The sequence below is a fragment of the Lissotriton helveticus genome, chromosome 7, assembly GCF_964261635.1.
Source record: "Lissotriton helveticus chromosome 7, aLisHel1.1, whole genome shotgun sequence".
Lineage (NCBI taxonomy): Eukaryota > Metazoa > Chordata > Amphibia > Caudata > Salamandridae > Lissotriton > Lissotriton helveticus.
This window is the reverse complement of record NC_136068.1, coordinates 1,580,077,721-1,580,091,486: the sequence shown is the minus strand read 5'-3', so window position 1 is coordinate 1,580,091,486 and position 13,766 is coordinate 1,580,077,721.

The window sequence follows — 13,766 nt, the reverse complement described above, 5'->3', positions numbered from 1 at the left end:
TTGTTGCATTAAAGCTGTGTTGTTTAGCATGCCTCCTTTGTCTGGCCAGTGTGCGAGTGTGTTTGTAATAGTGGGCCAGCATTTGCCTTGGCTGAGCCTCCCTATGTGGCCAGGGGTAATTTTGTAAAGTCTAAGTCCAACTCCATGTAGGACTGCTTGAGTTCATTGTTTTCCAGGCCTCCTGCTTGTTGTTGTTGTTGTTGTGACCTGTGAGTGACCATGTGGCTGGTGGCCATTTCGTGGTGACAGTTAGTGTGCTTTACTGCTTTTGCCATAGGCCTGCATATTTTTCCTTTGTTCCTCCTGGCTTATTGCTTCCATCCATAGTCAGTTGCAGGTCCCTGAATGCCGCGTCCCACGTGATGCACAATGCCAAACCAGGTCCATTACATTGGTATTTTTGTTGTTGTTGTTCTTCTTTTTTCCTATCCTTCCTAGGTGCACTGTACAATGTATAGTACACCATGAAAGCCCTTGTTGTTGTCAAAGTCTCACAAATGGATACACTGTATTGTTAATTTTTTTAAATAAATGTAATAATATTAATAACACTAACATGTGTGACCACACACTAAGTTATATACTATAGCTGTTTGTTTGTTCTTGTAATAATTGAACCACAACAATGAATGCCACGTTTCACTGATGTTCTTCTTGCTTCTTTGTTTTCAAGTGCATAAAAGAGGAGACAACATCACCCATTGTACTGCCAGACAGAAGTCCTGCTGTGCACCACGTCACATGACGTGTGACACAGACATCTCTTCAACTAGTGCCACTGCGTGCTGCTGACATCTTCAAAATGGGCCCAAAGAAAGGTACTAGGTCCAGTACCAAGAAAGTTGCCAGGGAGGAGAAGGCACTGCCACTTACCAAGACAGGTATGGCACCCAAGATCGTCTTTGGGAAATCATAAATTGCGCCTGCAGCAAGTTGGGAACAGCACCCTGTATCAGTGGACCCACCCCACTAACCTAGGCCCAAGCCCATGTCTGTCCAGAGGTAGCCAGTCTAATCACGAGTCCAATGTCGACGAGCAGTGATGTTGAAATTGACTTATCGTTATTGCAAAGTAGTACCTAATCAATGGAGGAAACCCAGATAAGTGGGCAACAACAGCCGCAACCACAACCACCACCAATAGTAGTTGTTCCTCCTGAATTAGGGGCAGTTCAGCAGATCGAGCGTCCTGCAGAGGAAGAAGAGCAAGCCACTCTTTCAGAAGATCTATTGTCTTCTAGATCCCCAGCAAGGAAAAGGAGGGTTAGTCCATCAACTTCTTCTGCAAGCCCCCCTTCTGATGAACTAGATGCCACTCAGAAACCACCTCAGTCAGAGAGTGAGAAATGCCATGAGACAAGGCTAGGGAAAGGAAGGTTCCAGAAAGCCTTAGAGTTATGGAGGTAGATGTAGAAGAGGTGGATGATGACGAGCCAGTCATCATGGACATTTGTCCCACCCCTGTGGAGACCGACATGACCCCATCCCAAATTGCTGGGAGGAATGTGGCACGGATACCACTAACACCACCTCCAGCTTCCATATGTCTCCGGCAGTGACCTACATCCACCACAACCACCTCAGAAGAACTAGAAGTAGGTACTGCAGAGAGTCAAACGCCACACCCACCAACCAGTTCATTCAACATTGCAAGTGGCACCAGCAGCGCCAGAAAATTGACCACCCCAGTTTGGGACTTTTTTTCAGTTAGCAAGAAAGTGAACATTGCTGTATGCTCCATTTGTGGACAAGGTGTTAGTCTGGGTCAGCTTGATAGAAACTAGGGTACCAGAGGCCAAACAACCAATCTGATAAAACACCAATTGATCCAGTGGGAGGCGCAACTTAGTGGCCAAAAAACTGCACATGTTGTTGTTAGAGGGGATGAAGAAGAAGATCTGATCACTGTGGAAGGTAAACAAGAGGGAGACATTTTCTCTGTTACACAAAGCAGCCCTGTCCCCAGCAGTGTAGTAGTAGCACCCACATCATCACCAGCAACATCGCAATGGCACAAGAGTCAGGCTGAGACACCAAGGGGTCCAAGCCAAGAGAATACAGCAACAAAATGACGTGCATTGAGCATAACATCTGGTGTCAAGAAGTCACCTTCATCAGTGGTACCAGAAAAGAAAAACATCCCAGCTAGCTTTCCCAGCATGTTTAGGTCGGAGTTGCAGTACGAACACAACCAGCCAGTGGCACATTTTTACAAAGCAAAGCTGGCTAAAATGTTAGTGCTGGACCTCCTCCCTTTTTTTCGTTTGTGGAAGGGGTGAGTTTTCTTGAATTTGTGGCAGCCGTCGGCCCAAAATAGTATGTTTCCCAGACGGTCCTATTTCCTCAGAGTTGCTGTTCCAGCATTACATCGCAGAGTGCTGTTCACACTATCCACCTGACAACAGACATGTGAACCAGTTGCCAAGCTACTGATTACATGTGAATCACTGCACACTGGATCTCTTTTGTGGGAGTTAGAGAAAAGATATCTGCAGGTGTTGACACTGCTGAGATTTTTACTGCAGCTCGGAAACATGCAACTGTAGCCATGTTTGCCATGGAGAAATCTCATACTGCTGCAAACATTTTGGAAGACTTTGACAGCAAGGTCTTTGATTGACTGCAACCAAGAGGCCTTAACATTGGTTTTGTTGCCACGGACAGTGGCAGTAAAATAGTTAAGGCCATGGCCGATGTTGGCTATTTCAGGGTCCTGTGTTTGGCGCACTGCATTAACATCTTGTTCAAGACTTTCTGAAAAAAGACCGAGTCAGCAACTTACTGACCACCTGCAGAAGAATCTGCACCCATTTCAGCCATTATTTTAGAGCCCAGAAGCAGCTGAGGATCATTCAACGTGATATTAGAATGGCAGTTAAAGCACTCATCCAAGGGGTGCCAACACATTGGAACTCAACTTATTACATACTTGAAAGTCCATTTGAGCAGTACAGACCAATCAATGAATATGTCATGCAAAGAGGGTATGCTACTGTGAAAGACATGATCATTGAGATGGACCAATGGGGCCTAGTTAAATGCCTGACAGAGATGCTACTTCCTTTCGAGGTCTTCACATGTGAAGTCAGCAAAGAGGACTGTACTATGGGACAAGCTATCCCATTGTCACACATGCTTCATGAATAGCTGAAGGGGGTGTCTGCAATGTATGCAGGTGTGGAGGAAAAAAAAGAAGCATATGAGTTGGTGGTGAGCTTAACCCTTCGCTAATCTGAAAATACAAGGGTGCAAAGAGGCATTGTGTCATCCAACAATTATATTTGTGCCACAACTCTTGATCCACGGTACAAACCATTACTGCACACTTTCATTCTTATTTATCAAGTCAAGTCAAGTCAAAAGATCTTTATTTCGTCAAAATGCCATAAAAGCACAGATATATAAAAACATACACAACACCGCATAACAATTTCACATTGCTTAGATTATGTTAAAACTGATTCAAATATAGTTAAGGAGAGCAGAACTATGATTAGCAGTTATACAATATGCATTCTATCCAAAAAGAGCGGATATATCACAGCGATGGGTAACATTAAGTTCCAGCAAAAATAGGGCAAATATATACAAATTTAAGATCAATTAAAAAGCCATAGGAATAAATAAAGTTAAAATCAATAAACAGATTAAAAAAGCTAATAATAAGCAATTTTCCATTCCTTTATTCTTCATGGGAGATTGTACAGATTATAAAATAGCAGCAAACTTATTACATGGGCACACTTGGAGTTAGCCCCGAGCTTTGTTTCTCTGTAATAGCTCTACGCCTATGCCACATTGCAAGCAATCTTGAGGTTGCAAAAACAAATAGTGGGTGTAATTCATATTTTAGTAACCTATAGGCCTCAGTGTGATCTCTTATTCCCATGTTTCTACACAACTGAAGCACCCATTTGGACCTTGAGCTTCTATAAGCAGGGCAGAAGAGAAGAACATGAAGATCAGACTCTTGAGGCAACATACACCCTGAACAATCCAAATTAAGGCTACCCTTCCATTTGTTTGTAAAGACACGTAAGGGGAAGTACCCTATGTCTAAATTGCAGAAACAATTTCTTTGCTAGAAGTGGTTCAATCATATCGAGCACTGATTCAAACTTATATTTCAGTTTGACATGCAGAAACCTAGAGGTCAAAGTGCAAGAGTTGGTGCTCTGCAAGAGCTGTACTAGGGTATGTTCTTTAATAGCGAGCTGAAGGGATTTTTTTGAAATAGAGCAGCAAGTCTCCTCAGGCAGTAACCACATGTTTGGCCTTCCCATTGCATAAAATGTATTGCGAATAGAGGCCAACCAAGGGATATTCCCTGCTCCCAAAATAGACATTACATCCTTCAGTTCCTCCCTATAGGGTAGTAGCTCGGGCGTGCTCCATAAGTTATGTTATGTTATGTTATATGTATTTGTTTTGCGCACAGCTGCTCCAGCAAAGGAGCGTCCTGGCGCCACCAACAAGGGGAAGCACAACACAACAAGCAGCTGGAAAACAGAAAGAGCTAAACAGGAATACTAAAACAGAAATGTTTTAATAGCTTTCCGAAAGAGCATAAGATCCTCCAACAGACGAATTTCCATCGGGAGGGAGTTCCAAATATTAGCGGCCTTAACACAGAAAGAGCGTCCACCAACACGACAAAGCCTGAAACGTGGGACCACGGCAAGAGCCTGGCCAGCGGAACGCAGAGCACGAGTTGGAACATAGAGGGACAAAAAGTTAGATAAAATCTGAGGTGCCAAAATAAGAGCGGACGGGAAGCAATTATATCACCTAATAGGGCTAATCCCCAAATCCATCCTCAATGGGGTTAGAGGTTTACTTTTAGGTAAATTTAAGAGTTGTTGTAAAAAGGTGTTCTCTGTTAAGGATAACACTTTTGAGGGGAAAAAGCCCCACAGCTCAGCACCATAAAGTGAGGCTCCCCTAGCCTGAACTTTATAAATCTCTGCAGGAGGCCCAACCACTTTTTGGGTGCCTTTTTTATATACTTTTAAAATGCCCCCAATCGATTGTATGAGTTTCAGATTTGCTTTGTCTACCTGGGACCTCCACCCCATCTTGTCATTAAGGGTAAGACCCAGGTAATCAAAGGTGGACACCCTTTCTAGCGACTTCCCTTCCATTTGGGGCCGTGGGCAGTTGCTAGTGTGTGCGTGAAAAACCATATATTTCGTTTTTTGAAGGTTGACCTCCAAATCCCTATTCTTACAAAATGTACTGAACTCCTCCAATACCCGCTGCATACCCATTGGGGTCTTGGAGAGTAGCAGCCTATCATCTGCAAACATTAGGGCAGGAATTTTACAGTTCGCTAACCTTGGTGAGTCTATATCTTTTCTAGCCAGCAGAGTCTCAATTAGGCCATTTAAAAAGAGGGAGAACAGGGTCGGCGCAAGTACACAGCCCTGTCTCACCCCTTTCTCTACTGGAAAGGGGGCTGTCAATTCCCCTTTCTTGCCAAATCTAATTCTTGCATATGTATACTGGTGCAGGCGCTTCAGCATATAGCATAAATACATTGGACTCCCGTATCATGGAGAATGTCCCATAGCTGGTCACACTGCACCATATCAAATGCAGATTTAAGATCCACAAAGGTTAGATACAAACTGCCACCCTCCAAGATCACTGTTTTCCAGTGAATCATTTGCAATCTAAAAATCTGGTCAATAGTTGAGATTCTACTTCTAAAGCCAGCTTGTAAAGGTGTTAAGATGTTTTCATCAATCCATGATTGCAAGCGTCCCAGGACAACATTTGCAAATAGCTTTTGGGTAATATCAATTAAGCTTATAGGGCGATAATTCGCCGGATTAAGGGGGGAGCCCTTCTTGTAAATCGGGATGATTTCTGCACCTGCCCAGGTCATTGGTAAAGCCATCGGTTATAGGATGGCGTTACATAATACGCAAAAATAGGGTGCCCACACAGAACCTGTTATTGAATAATTTGCGCCAGGACGCTCCTTCGCTGTAGCAGCTGTGCGCACAACAAATATCGATAACATAACGATAACATAACATAATGGTTCCCCAATCCTCCCGACTATTCAGGCCATTTAGTATCAAACTTAACCATAAACCATTGTTCCTGTTGTTTTCTACGCTGTGTGCAGTTCACTACTCTCCTTTGTTCTACAATTTTCTCCAAGACTACCCATTTAATGTCTGCTGCATTGTGGCCCTTTTCATTCCAATGGTTCACAAGGAGTGCGTTTTCCTTATTGGTATTGATTGCTGATCTATGTTCACATATCCTGAGGCGCATCTCTCTCCCTGTCTCACCTATATATCCTTGCCCACATAGGCACAGGATACGGTCTATAAGGTTTTTGCTTCTGCAGTTATTTAATGTTTTAATTTCATATTCTACCGAATTCAAAGTTATACATTTCGTAACATGACAGAGACTGCAGATACTGCAATTACCACATTTGTGGTTCCCAGTGGCTTTACCGCCAGAGAGTGTTAATTGTTTCCTCATCTTATCTTCTCTATAGGTGTGTACTAGAGTGTTGCGTAGATTTAAGTTTTTTCTATATGCAAACATTGGTTTTGGTAAATTTGTAACTTCTCCATCGTTAAGGATTTTCCAATTGTGGTTAATAATGTTCTTAACTCTATTACTTATATTGGAAAATTGGCTGACCATCACAATTTTATCCCTAGAATACCTTAGTTGGGCATGCAATCTGCACAGCAGAGTAGTAGTACTAGTAGTTGTACTAGTATTAGTAAAGGTCGGACCAATGTATTCTCTGATTCTTACAGTACCACCACCACTAGGAAGTCCACAAAATATAAGGGGAGAGGGAAAGCTGACAGAAAAACCAGAATAAATTATAAAGCAAGCTACAGACAGACTAATAGTAGTACTAAGTCAGAGGCAGTAAGATTGGTGTAAAAAAAAAGACAGACACTAGAAATATAAATAACTAAGTTGGAAGGTGATGCAGAGATAACAAGAATTTAGAAACAGATAGATCGAAGACGAATTGGTAAAAAATAGAATTAGGAAACGGAAATAATAGTTAAAAAAAATAAGGTGCAGTAAAAGTTAGGGAAATATAATTATTAATATTAACAACAGGAGGATTAACTGGGGCCAGCAGCAGAGCCATCTGTAGTAGAGGAACGATCCTGAGAGGCACCTCCAGGTACCACCTCGGCAGTTCCCGTCATCTTCTTGCCCCTGGATGCTGATCATGTAAGAAATAATAATAAAGAGACAAAAATTGATTGGTGTTTAACAATTAATAAATATGAAAAAAATCGATCCAAAAAGATTTTTGGACAGGAAACGGCAATTGCAATAAAATTGACCTATCTAATCAGATCGACTAGTAGTAGTAGACTACTATCGCAGTCACAGACCGTCCTATCTATTTATTATTCCACTGTTCCATTTGGATTCCAGAATTCTAAACTTAACTAACACCTATCCAGTCTATTCCAAAGATTTTGGAATGAATTGCCAAAAATTATATTTGCTTCTTTTAAGTTCCGATCTCATTCGCAATCATCAGTGAATCAACCTCCTTTGACAGGCCAATTCACTAACTCTGCATTTATTTTAGTCCTCAGAAATGCATAGATAGACGCATGCATATTGTATACACCAAATTGTTGGTTGGTTGCTGATGCTGAGTTGCTATATTATTCAGTCACTAACAAACTACAAAAGGTTCTACTAAGGTGTAAGCAGCACATGACGGAGGATGCGTCACGCGGATGGCTAAAAAATGACCAACTTATGCTAAGTAACTACCTAGAACTACCTACCTACCACTATCTTAGTGCCAAGACAAAGGAAAGGAGTCTTTCTAGTCCGCATTACCTAACTTAAGTTCTCTAACCTCTCTTGCATAATCAGCCCAAGCGAGCGCAAAGTTGCAAACAAGTAAGATTAGTAGCGCTGAGCACCTGTCTAGAAGAATAAATTAACAATCACATAATATGTTATAAGAGACTTATAACGTGCACAATTACTCAGGAGTATCCTGGTGCGATACGGACTCAGACGTGCGGAAGGAGAAAGATTAAAAAGCTTGATTAAAAAGGTGGATTTTAAGAAGTCTCTTAAAGACACAGAAGTCCTGGGTGTGGCGCAAAGCGACGGGAAGACTGTTCCAGAGCATGGCTATCTTAACCGAGAGTGACTGACCCCCCAGTCTGGAATGCCGGAAGCAGGGGGTGGCCATCAGACGGTGTGGGGCAGAGCGTAAGGATCGGTGAGGAGTATAAAAGGCCACACGTTTCCTAATGTAAGAGTGTCCTGAATCATGCAGAGCTCTATGAGCTAAGGTGAGGGTCTTCAACTGCACCCGCTGGGCCATAGGCAGCCAGTGAAGGTCGTGCAGGTGTGTCCTTATACTGGATCTCTTAGAGATGTTGAATAAGAGTCTGGTCACCGCATTTTGAATCAATTGGAGTTTATTCACCAAATATCCAGAGATGCCAATAAAGAGCGCATTGGCATAGTCCAAACGGGACAAAATAAGTGCCCGAGCCACCATTTCCTTCGCTGGCTGAGGGAGCAAAGGGAAGAATCTACTAAGTAACTTGAGTGTGCCAAAACAGACACCCCTTAGTCTCTTGATGTGATCGGAGAACCTGAGATCCTCCCCGAACCAAACTACCAAGTTTTTAGCCGGACCTCCCTCAGAAAGTGGACGGGGAAAATCAGAGGGCCACAGGGCATCCACAAAGTGTGGCGGAAATTGGCCGTACAGCAGAACTTCCGATTTCCCCTCATTGCACTTTAGCTTAGCCTGTGCTAGCCATGTAAACACGGCGGCAAGGCAGCTCTGAGCAGCCCCAGTGCACAGGTCGGGTCCATTCCAAGTGAATAAAAGCTGGGTGTCATCGGCATAAGCCATGATTTTGGCCCCCAGCTCTTCAGCCAGGGAGATCAATGGAGTCAGATAGATGTTGAAAAGCAAAGGGCTCAAAGTTGACCCCTGGGGGACTCCAGTCGAGACTTCCCTGGCCGAGGATGAGAAAGGAGGTATCCAGACCTGCTGAGTGCGGGCATCCAAAAAGGACTCCAGCCAGGTCCACACTGCCCCCGAGATGCCAATGGCAGACAGGCGGGAAAGAAGAAGCTGGTGAGGAACCGTATCGAAGGCGGCAGAGAGGTCCAATAAAATCAGAGCCGCTCTGCCGCCTCCATCTAGGCACTCCCTGATTGCCTCTGCCATTTCCACCAGCGCTGTCTCTGTACTATAATATGTTCTGAAGCCTGACTGGGCCGGGTGTAGAGCCCCAGAAGATTCCACAAAGGCTTCTAGTTGGCGGAAAGCCACTTTTTTCGCAGACTTTAGCCAATGCTGGTAGTAGAGATATCGGGCAATAGTTGGCTGGTATAGCGGGATCCGCCGTCGGCTTCTTGAGGAGAGGAAGAAGCTTGGCTTACTTCCACTTTCCCGGTACAATCGCCGACTGAAGTGACCAGTTGACAATGGTCGTTACTTCAGTGCATACAATATCAGCCACTCCTGGTAGGACTCTGGCCGGACACGGGTCAGAGGGAGAGCCTGACTTAAGAGATTTAAGAATAGAAAGAATGTCAGACTTCTCAGCCAGAGCAAACTACAAGAGTAATGTGTTGGAGGGGATACAGAGAGGGGGTATTGGGGGAAGAGTTCAGAAGTGGCACTGATAGACCCAGGCTTTCTTGAATTAATTGTATCTTATGAATAAAAAATACTGACAGCTCCTCACACCATCCTGAGGAGACTGGAGTGGTCTTATGCTCCGCACAAGGTGACATAAAGCTTCTAACAATAGAGAAAATCTCTTTACCGTTGTTGTTGGCTTTCATTATTCTATCAGTATAAAAATCGCTTTTAGCTTTCTTGACAGCTGTATAGTAAAATCTCTGTGCTGTACGCAAATCGGACTTAGCTACTGGACAGTAGGCAACCCTCCACTGACGTTCCAACTTCTTGCAGCCCATTTTCATCTCCCTTAGGATAAGGGAGTACCAGGGCTTAGAGGGAGAAGGCCGGTGAGCCTTGGTAGGTAGAGGTTTGCCTGTGGATTCGACCCCCCGGCTAACCCAGGTGTTGAACCGGTCAACCGCCCCCTCCAGGTCAGCAGCAGGGTCAACCTGAGAGTGACTAAAGGCCTCTTTTAACCCCGAAATATTAATCTTACGGGTAGGGGGGCCAGATGGCAAAGATGTCCTGCGAGAAGATTTCCCCATATCCCAAGAGAAGGTAATCAGGGAATGGTCAGACCAGGAAACAGGCAATGGATCTTCCGTATGCAGTTAGAAATTAGAACATACCAGATCAATCAGATGGCCCCTAGAATGGGTAGGCTTGGAGACCCACTGGGTCAGCTGTGTCTTAGACAGAAGGTCCAGTAGAGCCGTGGCGTCAGGGGCCTCCGGGTTATCTAAATGGATGTTGAAATCGCCCAAAAGGAGGAATTTTGGGAAGCGCAGAACCCGTACAGCAATGGTCTCCCCCAGAGTCTTTAGGAAAGCACCAATCTGGCCTGGGGGGCGGTAAATCAGCATGCCCCCCAGCGTGAAATGGGGCGATAGGGTGAATGAAAAATCCAGAGCCTCACCCTCCAACACCTCGGCAGAGGATTCGCATGTAAAGGCCCAGTTTTCCCTGAACACCACAGCAGTTCCCCCCCCTCTCCCCGTCGTGCGGTCCGCCCGAGCTATACCCCCGGGGGACAGCGAGTTCAACCACGGGTTCACACGACTCCCTGAGCCATGTTTCGGTAATAAACAGTACATCGAGCTTATAGTCTACAATTAAATCAAAAATATTTTGATATAAGATTTTTAAACATAACTTACCTGCCTGTAAGCAGCAGCAGCACACTTGCCATTTGGGAAAAAATTTATATTCGCATGAACACTGAACAGAACACACAATAGTAATAAAAATTAGCTACTCACCAAGCCCCACCATCTTAACACCTAGCAGGTCCAGCAGGTCCTGCTCCTTGTCCAGGGTGTTGGACCACCGGTGAGTCAGTTGGTTGTGGGTGCTCCGGACCCCAGAGCAACAAAACACTGCCCGGCGCATCCTCACCCACTGGTGGTGACGCTCCTGGATCCCACAGCCTGAACCAGGCCTGCTGCCAAGGTTAAGGGGAGGTGGCGCTGCACAAAAAAACTAGGGCAGCCACCTCTATCTCCGAGAATAAAGGCCCCTTCTGGGCGCTTCCTTCCGGTGGCTCCTGGTTGCACTCTTAGGCTTAGAACTACTCTTAGCCTTGGTTCTGGTGGCCTGGGGCGGAAAATAACATTTTGAAATAAAAAATAAATTTAGGAGAAGAAGTAGGGAAGTAAAAAATAAATAAAAAGCAAGTAATACAAAAACAATACAAAAACATAGTAAAAGGAGAAAAAAACGCAAAATATACACTTAGGAAGAGAGAGGGATAGATAATAAATAAAAAAGATCAGAAAAAAGTTTCAGAAACAAACAATTGAAACGATATTGAGAGGATTCAAAACGGGCCCCAGAACTATAACAAAGAGTGGAAAAACAAGATGACCAGGCCCATTGGCGACCGCGTGGTGAAGTTTGCACTATGTTTCTCCCCAAACACGCAATCCGTGTTGCCGAACATCAGAAACGTCTCGTGAGCATGTAGAACAAGCAACTCCGCATGCTTGCGGAACTCCGTAGTGTTGTAGGGTTTTTTTACCACTTCGCAAAGTTCTACATTGGCAACTACGTGAACTATGCTCAGGTTTGATAAAAAGCACACTATCTGCTTGACATGCACAGAAACGTTAAAGCGTTTAGAAGTGAGTTCCATAAGATCATGGAACTCACTGATATCTGCAGGTGCAGAGTCGGCTGGACGGGAAGTAGGAGAAGGTGGAGTAGGAGTAACATAGTCGTCCCACTAATCATGGATATCCTGGCCCAAATGCAGTTCCCTCTTCTCTAGTTGCTGGTCGTTGTCATCCTGACTTTGCGCAGAAACGCGGTAACGCGGTAATTTCCACAGGTGTCGGAACGGTCTTGCTCTTCTGCAATGGGGGTACAGCCAGCGATACAGGAGTGGGGGCCTCCTGACCGGGAGGCAGCTGTGAAACAGAATTCGCTTCAGGAAATCTCATATAATAATCGTTCAGCATTAACCGAAGATCAGTTTCTAATGACACAGGGATCTTTTTGGAGGGTTCTTGAGCTTATTCTTCCTGTTCCTCATAAGGAAATGCATCCAAACGTTGACAACAGAAACGCCCCCTATCTGAGAAAGAATAGTCCCCCTCTGTTAGAACCGGGAGTCTCTGGTTGGCAGAGGTAAGTACCTTAGCCCAAGTAGGGACCCCTGGTTCCGGTCAGGGCGACGGAATAACCCTCTGAGATAACCCCTGCTCACCCTCTAGGTAGCATGGCGCGAGCAGTCTAGGCTAAACAGAGGCAATGTGGATAACATTTGCACTTAACACAACAATAATCCCCAATCCACCACAAACTGAGACCACACAGGTACGTATATTTTATAAAAATATATAGCTTTATCTAGTTTCAGCATGTAAATGAAGCAGTTGCATGATAATCACTTCTTTAGACAACTTAGCATTTCATCTTACAGGTTGCACTTAATTTCTAGGATGGTACTTGTAAATAGGCAGTTCTTGTCATTTAAAACAATAGTCTCAGGTTCCAAACAAAAATTAGTCTCTAGTCTCTCAGATCAGGAGTCTAAAAATAATGCTCCTGATTCCTATTCATTCCACTCTCCAAAACGAGCATTAAAAAAAAAACAGTGCCAAAGCGAAGTTATCCACCACCAACCTTCGTAGGCGCTTAGCCCCCCAAGCGCGGCAAGCGCGCCTCCCCCGGTATCCGGGGGACTTCTTTTCTGCGGTGTGGGGGCTTCCGCGTGCACCGGATGGTCTCAGGCGCCTCGCGCCTAGAAGCGCACACTCGCTCCTTGCCCCGGCCGGTCCCCTGGTGCTCTCCCGCCCGCTCTCGACAATCCAACGAGCGGCGGGGGATGCAGCACCTCGGGGGACGACAGGCCCGGGGCGGGGAACGCACGCAGACTCACTCCCTCGGCGAGGATGGGTCAGCCAGCTGCTCCGGCGGTCGGCTCCTCGCTGGGGGGGGTAATCCGGTCGCGATTCCCTCGGCGGCTTCCAGGCTGCTCCACGCTGCGGCCAATCAGGTCGCGGCCCTCTGGTCGAGCCCCTTCAGTGCCCGGGAGTCAGCCAATGGCAGAGCGGCTCCCGGGGCAGGCTGGCAGTGACGCTCCGCTACTTCGGCCAATCACGGCCCACTACAGTTGATGACGCTGCGCCGCACGGGCCAATCCCGTCGCGGCGTTAGTGAGGGGGCTCGGCTCCCTCCACCAATGGGAGCACGGCGCCTTCGTTCTTTGGCGCTTCAGCTCCCCTTTGCTGGGAAATCCACGGAGGGTGTTTTCTGGCCCCGGGCCGCGTCGGTGATTTGGCGGCAAGGTTCCCTTGGGTCCTGGGATCGCTGCAGGACGTCTCTGTGGCCCCCCCAAGCATTCCACAAACCCAGGCACACAGAAAGGTTTAGACAAGAGAACAGCCACTTTCTAAAAGTGCTATTCTCCAACACAGGATTTAAAAACACCCTTCACTAAAAGATGTGTCATTAAATTCTGAGTTCAGGGATATCTTTCACTTATGTCCCATCTTGTTCCTATGGGAAGATAGGCTGGTATCACATGGGCCCAGCCTCCTCCATGTTACTCTATGGAGCAAGATAGCCTTACAGCAGTGAGCACATA